This window comes from Chiloscyllium plagiosum, chromosome 25 (assembly GCF_004010195.1).
Source record: "Chiloscyllium plagiosum isolate BGI_BamShark_2017 chromosome 25, ASM401019v2, whole genome shotgun sequence".
Lineage (NCBI taxonomy): Eukaryota > Metazoa > Chordata > Chondrichthyes > Orectolobiformes > Hemiscylliidae > Chiloscyllium > Chiloscyllium plagiosum.
The window spans coordinates 22758888-22768572 of NC_057734.1; the positions used below are offsets into that span (position 1 = coordinate 22758888).

The window sequence follows — 9685 nt, forward strand, 5'->3', positions numbered from 1 at the left end:
AATCCCAGAGCAGAGCTGACCAGGTTGATGAGAACTGACAACAGGATTTTGTAATCTGCATTCAGCAGTGATATTGGTCACCAATTTCCAGTTTCCTTCCTCTCCCCTTTCCGCCTGGAGATGAGGGTGATGATACTTTTCCTCATGAATTCACACATTTTACCTGCCAGAAGGATATAGGGTTGTTCCTCTATAGCATGATGGTTGCGTTCTTGTGCAACCTCACATTATAGAAAAATCATGCTTGAGAAACGACACTTAAGATGTTGGTGATGTAATTGTGTTACAACCGACACATGATTTAGAAATAGTGTCTCCAATCCATCAATCGCGTAACAGTGAATTCACATTAACAAAATGCAAAATGAGCAATACTGTTGATCACCTCCAGCAGTTCCTGGCCAATCATGTCCCGCAGAACTGAATACAACTCAGCCGGTTTTAATCTCCTCTAAGGACTGGAAGGCTTTGGTCAGCCCATCCAGAGATAACAGCCAACCCAGTCTCTCCCGCTTGCTGTCACCTAAGGCCTCCACGATCGAGGACAGGAACAATTCGGAGGCCACGCTGTCTGTAGGCTTCAGGTCATACAGTCTGGCATAAAGGATTGGCTGGTCCTCAGGATGTCAGACTGAGATGACTGTCACAGGTCCTCACCTCACCCATTCCTTTCTAAAAGCGTTTGCTTCCATAAATAAACAGTGTATAGATGGACAACAAGCATTTCTTTTGTGTTTATACTGATAATATTGTTCAGCCAGCAACAAAGTGACTTACTGAGACAAGTGAGTCAAAAAGGAGCTCAGTATTTGGTGATGAACAGGTACAAAGACTGTCCATCCAGTCTCTTCTGCCTGAGGACAGATCCTGTCTCAGGTTTTACATGTAGTTCTTCAGCTTGTTTCTAGTAAAGAGCAACTCATCAGGGCAGGTACAATAAATCATCTGCATGTCAGACCAATCTTCACCCTGAGGGAAATAAAACTGTCAGTGGAATTGATTGGAATCACTGCAGGTTAAAGGAAAAGTGAGGTTTGTGCCTAATTGTTCACCATCCCAACCACACTCAGCACGTTCCCCCATATTGGGATTGGGGATGAAGTGTCAAACAACCCATCTGTCTTTAACTCTATTGCAGCCCTTTAGATGGGCAATGACCTAGCACTCACTACACCTCTATCTGTGAGGCCTGTGAGCCTGCGAGGGAAGGACACAGCCCAACAGCAGGGTTGCCATTGGGCAGGATTGAGTGCACCCAAAGAAAAAAGATCAAGATCATGGATCGTCATAGAATCCCTGCTGTGTAGAAGCAGGCCATTCAGCTCATTGAGTCCACACCAACTCTCTGAAGAGCATCCCACCCAGACCCACCCTGCAAGAACCCTGCATTTCCCATGGCTAACCCACCTAGCCTGCACATCCCTGGACACTATAGGCAATTTAGCATGGCCAATCCACCTAACCTGCATACCTTTCTACTGCGGGAGGAAACCGGAGCACAGAGAAATGCCACGCAAACATGGGGAGAATGTGCAAACTGCCCACAGACAGTCACCTGAGGCTTCAATCGAACCAGAGTCACTGACACTGTGAGGCAACAGTGCTAACCACTGAGTCACCATCCCACCCCAGATGGTAAACCCCTTTATGTATCCCCTGCCCCCATCACCACACCTCTCAACAACCCTCTTCCCATCCTCCCTGGGGTCTCACAATTTAGACTTCACTGGTACTTTAGAACTTGGTCCAGTCCCCAAACTGAGGTCACAACTTATTTCTGGCACTAGCATCATATCGAAGTTTTTAAATTTATGAAATTATTGGACAAGTAAATTTTCCCCAATTTCCCTTAAAGTTAAGCAGACGTTGTTCACCTGTACACAATAAAGGTGTACACCATAGGAAGTAGAGGACATTTTGTGTGGAAGATGTGACCAAAACAAGTAATGGACCAAGACACTTTAATGGGTTTTGAGGAATGCAACAGATTCTGATCAATAAATAGGATTTGGGATTATTAGAAATCCAGCAAAGAAACATTGTGGATAGATGGGCGGCATGTTTAAAGATTTTCTCCTGCATGAAAATGTTATTATTTTACGATCTGAGAGCAGAAAGTGATTTTATTCAGGCTTCAATTTAGCAGAGACAACAAAGCACTTGAAATGAGGAAACACTACCATCTAGTGGATGCAAAGGAAACACTCTGTCTTGGCTTTTTCCTCAATTACTATTTAAGAAGCTGCAGCTACATTCTGATCCTCCCAAATCAAAACCAAGCAATAATCCAGATTATGATTTAAAAAAGCATCAAGGTCCCCTCAAATGTGGAAAACATTCTATGATGTGTCAACTCGGACAGTTCTCTGTTGAAGACGGTAATGGTTCTGCAAGTTTTAATATTGGACATTACATTAAACTCAACCCAGTTTGATTCCGAATGCAACCTTTGTTGGGAAATGAAGAGACTAGCTCTTAATCTCGAAGGCCACCCATGTCTCCCAGTTGTAACTATGTCTAACTAACTAAGTTAACTTGTACCTGTTTATCATCATGCCTTCCATTGCAGAAGACTCTCTGGTGGTTGTTCCTCTATCACTGAAAACCAAATAGGCCCTTAGACCCAATCTTTCTACTCACAACGACACATGGTAATCAGCAGGTGGGTGTCATCCCTTCATATCCTGGGGCACAGTGGTTAAAAAAAATTCATTGGACTCAGTAGAAGAAATTTCCAAAACACAAGTTAGTAAAGAACTACTCATACGGACGGTTAGGTGCTGCAAGGGATTGAAGAATCAGTAGGCACAAAGGTCAACAAGGCTGGAGCAACAACAGAAACCAATGCCTCTACATCAGACCCGTTAAAAACATAGAACAAGCAGTGTGGGTTATAATGAGCTTGAAGACTAGTCACACCAGGTAGTTACAGATCCTATCTGGAAACGAGGATTAGCAGCATTCCCAGTTGGAGTTTCAGCTAAGTAAAGGCACCAGAGCTCCCGGAGTAAAGGTAAAATCACTGCTGGGAAAAGGCAAGAATTTTAAATTAATGGTGGAAAAATCAGCTGAGAAGGTAAGCAGGAAATAAAGGTTGCAGTTCACAATAATTGTTCAAGTTGTAGCACCGGGATGCCATGAGGCACAGCTTCAGTACAGAAATCAAAGGGGTAGAAGTAAGCTTTTAAGAGGCCTCAGCACTCATAATGTTGCAACACAGTCATGCAAATGCAAAAGGGGCAATGTCAAAGCTAAAGCTGATTTCTGAGGGTGAAATAAGAGCTGGTGATCTATCATTTAAATGCATGGTTCTGATGGGAGGAATTTGGGAAGACCACAAGCACAAATTGTTTTTTGGAAGTCAGGGCATCATCTGTTAGCCTATGAATGATGGCAAATCATTAATTTAGTCCACAAAAAGGCAAGAAAGCGTCATTTTGAAAGCAAAATCATGGCAATACAAATACACTGCATTATTATTTAATGGAATAATAAACTTTAAAAGTAGGAAACAGATAGAGTATTGCTATATTGCATGTTTAAAAGGTTTAAAACAAGGAAAATAAAACAGTATTAGTATTTACACAAATAACTGTCTTCAGGGAAAAGACATTGCAGCAGCATTAAGATACTGATGAACTTAAATACTTTAAAGTAAAAACTAATAATCACTATTAGCAGACATGGAAGGATAAATAATTCTGTCTGCCAAATTTCATATTTAAGATGAACTGAAAAGAAAACAGAATTAAACACTAAATCACAATTTGAATAAGTCAGAAGACTGGAGGTTGGCTAACATGGTGCCACTATTTAAGAAAGGTGGTAAGGAAAAACTGGGGAACTATAGATCAGTGAACCTGACATCAGTGGTGGGCAGGTTGTTGGAGAGAATCATAAGGTACAAGATTTACATGTATTGGAAAGGCAAAGACTGATTAGGGATAATCAACACAGCTTTGTGTGTGGGAAATCATGTCTCGCTAATTTGATTGAGGTTTTTTAAGAAATTATGAAGAGGATTGAAGAGGGCAGAGCAGTGGACATGATCTGTATAGACTTCAGTAAGGTGTTTGACAAGGTTCCTCATTATAGACTGGTAAGCAAGGTTAGATCACATAGAATACAGGGAGAACCAGCCATTTGGATACAGCACTAGCTCAAAGGTAGAAGACAGAGGGTGGTGGTGGAGGATTGCTTTTCAGACTGGAGGCCTGTGACCAGAGCTGTGCCACAAGGATCGGTGCTGGGTCCACTGCTTTTTGTCATTTATATAAATGATTTGAATGTGAACATAAGAAATACAGTTAGTCAGGAACCAAAAGTAGTGGTCAGTGAAGAAGGTTATCTCAGAGTACAATGGGATGATGATCAGATGGACCAATGGGCTGAGAAGCGGCAGATGGAGTTTTAATTTAGATAAATGTCAGGGTTAAAATTCCACAAACCAAAGACCTATTCATCTTCCAATCCTGAGGACAAGGAGTTCTGGATGATTTGTGAAACTCCCAGAAAACCTGAATTTGTGATGTCCATGGTTTGGTGAAAGATTTGATTTATTTCTCGTTATGTGTATTTTGTAACAAATTACAGTGAATGTTTTCCATAGTGTCACCATTCCACAGTGCCATCTTAAAAAACAGAAAAATAAAGAAAACATAGGATATAAAGGCAGAAAGGTTAAAAAAAGGAAGTGTTCAACATTAAGTGCTCTGTCAAAGGCCCTGGGTGCAGTAGCCAGGCATGAATCCCCTTCTCCATGCCTCTACCTCCACAACAAACAGCACCACCCTACAGTGCCATCTCGCCCACATTGATGCCCTCACCACTATGAGTCCTGCTGTACCTCACCAATGCACATGCTGCCAGGTACCATACCAGCCCAAATCCAATTGCACCACTACCATGAGTCTGCTTCATGCCCATCTCACCAAGGCAGCCGCTGCCATTGTTGGCAAGTCTCATAGTGGGCCAAAACCCGCACCACCACTGCCTCCGTGAAGGTGCACTGGACACAGATGCCACCAGGAACCCAAACTCACCTCCGCCACAGCAGCCATGAATTGGCACGAGGGCCACCATGTCAATGCAGAAGCGCTGGGCTCACTTCAAGTCTACACTGGGGCCACTCACCAACCACCAACAGTCCATACTGGGCCTACTCACCAACTACCACCAGCCTGCACTGGGCCCACTCACCAACCACCACCAGTCTGCACTGGGCCCACTCACCAACCACCACCAGTCTGCACTTGGGCCCCTCACCAATCACCACCAGTCCGCATTGGGCCCACTCACCAACCACCACCAGTCCACACTGGGCCCACTCACCAGTCACCACCAGTCTGCTCTGGGCCCACTCACCAACCACCACCAGTCCACACTGGGCCCACTCACCAAGCACCACCAGTCTGCTCTGGGCCCACTCACCAACCACCACCAGTCTGCACTGGGCCCACTCACCAATTACCACCAGTCTGCACCATGCCCACTCACCAACCACCAGCAGTCCACACTGGGCCCGTTCACCAGTCACCACCAGTCTGCTCTTGGCCCACTCACAAACCACCACCAGTCTGCACTGGGCCCACTCACCAAACATCACCAGTCCACACTGGGTCCACTCACCAATTACCACCAGTCCGCACCAGGCCCACTCACCAATCACCACCAGTCCACACTGGTCCCATTCACCAGTCACCACCAGTCTGTTCTGGACCCATTCACCAGTCACCAGCAGTCTGCTCTGGGCCCACTCACCAACCACTACCAGTCTGCTCTGGGCCCACTCACCAATCACCACCAGTCCACACTGGGCCCATTCACCAGTCACCACCAGTCCGCACTGGGGCCCCTCACCAGCCATCACCAGTCCACACTGGGCCCACTCACCAATCACCACCAGAACATCTGGGCCCACTCACCAACCACTACCAGTCCGCAACGGGGCCCCTCACCAGCCATCACCAATCCACACTGGGGCCACTCACCAATCACCACCAGTCTGCTCTGGACCCACTCACCAACCACTACCAGTCTGCTCTGGGCCCACTCACCAACAACCACCATCTGCTCTGGGCCCAGTCACCAACGACCACCAGTCCACACTAGGCCCACTTGTCACTATTGATGCTGTCACCATGACTGAGTTCTTCAACAAGAGGTAAGTAAAACAACAGAGAAGAAAAAGGAAGAAAAAGAGAAAAGTGAAAAAAAAAGAGAATAATTTAAAAATGGACAGAGTAGATGGGTCCCGGGCTCAGAAGCCCTACTCCACCGCCATCTTAGCGGGAATGGAGTTGTGGTGAATGTAATTCTCTATGTGAATATACAAAAACTGACTGTGGGAAGCAAACTATAGGAGAGATGGTATTGAAGGCACTGGTTCTGAAAGAACAAATGTTGGAGACTGCACTAACTCCACCCAATCTGATCTATCACAGTCTCAGGTGGGGAAATGGAGAGAATAACTTCAGATCTGGAATGGAACTGCAATGTCATACATGTCTCCCAGTAGCTTTTTTTCTTAATCAACCTGATCAGAGATGTTATGACACATTTCTGCAGCAGATGGATCTTGAACCAGACCTCCTGGCTCAGAGGTAGCGACACTCCCAATAGTCTTATTGTAACAATGTCTAACTAGCCAACGTAACTTATAGTTGCGAGTGTGTTGCTGGAAAAGCACAGCAGGTCAGGCAGCATCAGAGGAGCAGGAAAATCAAAGTTTTGCACCGGAGCCCTTCATCCTGATGAAGAGCTCTGGCTCGAAACGTCAACTCTCCTGCTCCTCTGATGCTGCCTGACCTGCTGTGCTTTTCCAGCAACACACTCTCAACTTTGATCTCTGGCATCTGCAGACCTCACTGACTCCTAATATAACTTACACCTAATTGCTATTGTGCAATAAACTACATCTTGTTAAAACAAGAGCATCTTCTTAATTAGACTCTCTAGTAGTTATTCCTTTATCAACATAAACCAAAATAGGCCATTAGACCCAGTCAAGGACTGTATAGTCAAGGCAGTGACAAATAGTACACTCTCTACTAACTGCAAGGTGATATGTCACTTTAAGCACAAAATGTGACTCCAATACATCAGAAACGTGGTCACTATGGCAAAAACATCGCAAACATTAGTCAGATCTGATGATATATTGCCACTTTTCAGAACTGGGAAAGTACCCCTTAATCTGAACTCCCTTTCCCAGAAACCTATATAAGGACACCCCCTCACCACATTCCTACAGATAAAGGGATATGTGGATATTAGATAAGAATCATCTTCTGTGTCACAGGATTTATGACTGAATTGAATAAGACCCTCTGAAAAGGTGGGATAATCTTGATGCACCTTTGCTACTTCCTGAGATCACTTGAGTCCTGAAGCATGTAAAAGCCACTGTTTCAATATGAAAATTATACAGAGGACTCCGTTTTGTAAATGGAATATTAAAAAGAGAAAACTGTTTCAATCACTTCCTTTAAAACAACAGTGTCTGAATGTAAACCAGTGCTCCCTCTTGTGGTGATAGTGGTGAATGCTATCTCTGGATTAAAACCCAGAACAGAATTTCTCAATTTTCACCGCGTTCTTATACCTGCGTGATTGGATGGTGTTAGAAACTCGAGTACTGCACCTGAAGTGATGTCAGAGAGTGTTTCAACTCCTGAGCCTCATTCAAGTCACATCAATTCCCCTTTCTGGGTAAAAGCTGATTGAAAATCAGAGCTCAGAGGTTACCATTGACACTGACATAAAGAAACAGAAAATAGGAGCAAGCACAGGCCATTCAGCCCTTCAAGCTTGCTCTGCCATTCCATATGATCATGGCTAATCATCTTACTCAGTACCCCGTTCTCACTTTCTCCCCATACCCTTTAACCTTAAGAAGTATATCTATCTCCTTCTTGAAAGCATTCAATGTTTTGGCCTCAACTTAGTACCTGAGAATTCCATAGGCTCACCACTGTCTCTCTGTAGACATTTCTCCTCATCTCAATACAAAATGGCCAAGCATTAGAGGGTGAACCCAGGTTCTGGTCTCCCTGGTCATCAGGAAGATCCTTCCTGCATTTACCTTATCTAGTACTGTTAGAATTTGATAATTTTCTTTGAGATACCCTTTAATTGTTCCGAATGCAGTGTTAGAATTAGCTGTCACAACCATCCCAGAGTGGTCTTGCAATCAGCTAAGGCGAAGTGTCCTTTGTGATCAAGGCCTAATTTTTGCCACAACAAAAATAAATCATAAAATTCAAAGCTTACCTTCTGGGGCATCCTGTAGCATCAGACTAGGCTGGCAGGAATCTCACTGTGGGGCCTACATTCTTTAGGCCACTGTGTTAAAATTGGAGGCAGGTCTCAATAATATCATGTAGACTGGTCAGGGGCCTATGTAAATAAAGGCTTTCAGTGGCTGTGCGCACATTTCAAACTAGGCAAGTAACTAAACTGCATGATCTGGACTGCACAACTACTCAATTTATGCCTGATGTAGTAGGGTAATGTTGACCAAAACTGGGGTTAACCTACCCCAAATTGTAGCATCATTTTGGTGCATTGTTAAGTAAAAAGGAATGTTGAGTGACTGGATACAGAGAGTGATCTGCATTAATTTGTGTCAATGGATCAATAGTGAATGTTATTGGATTTGTCTGCTCAAAGAGATTAGTTAAAGCTAACTTAATCTATTTTTCTTCTTCTAGTGTTATTGTTTCTGTCTTGCCATAGACCAAAAGAGGAAGATCAAACTTAAGTTTAAGAAGAATGGTGTTTTCATGGTAATGTTACTTGGTCTTTTTGCATGTCTTAAAACACCATTACCACTGGGGCTTATGATGAATTTTGAAATATTTGTAATTGATCATATTTTTACCACAAGTCCCACTTACCTTCTATAAAGAGGTGCCATGACTGAGCAGTGACAGTTTAGCTTCCCTTCTCGGTTACTCCTCTTCTTTCACAACTTCCTGCTATCGATGGTTGCCTGGAGACCAGTCACCAAACAGTATCTCATCAAAGTGGGCATGAACTTTAATTGAGTCTGACCTGTTACTCAGCTGGAGGGAAATGTCCAGCTCAGGCTTACTGGAGAAAGGTTCAATTCAGCACCCTGCTGTGACTTGGTAAAGCCACATGTTATCGAACCCATCCTATTTTCATTGCATCAAGACAGGCACAGAGTCTCTTAACTATAAATGCTATAGATATTGATATCTTTATGTTATTGGACCCAGCAACAGTATTTCGAGTGAGATGGCAGGGTGTTGCATTGATCTTAAACATTTCCATTACCCATGTCAGCTCCTACCATCTTCCTGATATTGGGCAATCTCTCCAGATCTCCAGCACCCTGTGTGGAAACATCATTGGACAGTTAAGACATTTGTCTCTCTCTGATTCCCATATATAGTGAATGCAAATAAGGTAGCTCATTGGATATTTCTCCATTTTATCTTTCGGGGAAAGTGCATGTCACTGGCAGAACCAGCAATTGTTGCATGAATAGCCCTTGATAGCCCCAGCAGCCCTACTAGTCTGGCAATCATGCAGCATTACACAGGGACAGGTAGTGGACTCTTTCTTAGACATGCTCTTCTGCTCCCCCACCTCATCGAAACAGCGCCTAAGCCTTACAACATATACTGCTGACCTACCTCCAGTTTATCAATCTGTATTC

The 9685-nt window shown here is 43.9% G+C and overlaps 1 long non-coding RNA gene across 1 annotated transcript; it reads right to left on the reverse strand.

The window, feature by feature from the left end:
• Positions 1-331: 331 nt before the first annotated feature.
• LOC122562465 lies at positions 332-8959 on the reverse strand. Its single transcript, XR_006315316.1, has 3 exons — positions 8898-8959; positions 8272-8397; positions 332-969 (listed from the first exon to the last, which is right to left on the reverse strand). It is a non-coding gene; the product is annotated as an uncharacterized LOC122562465 (long non-coding RNA).
• Between the last annotated feature and the right edge of the window lie 726 nt (positions 8960-9685).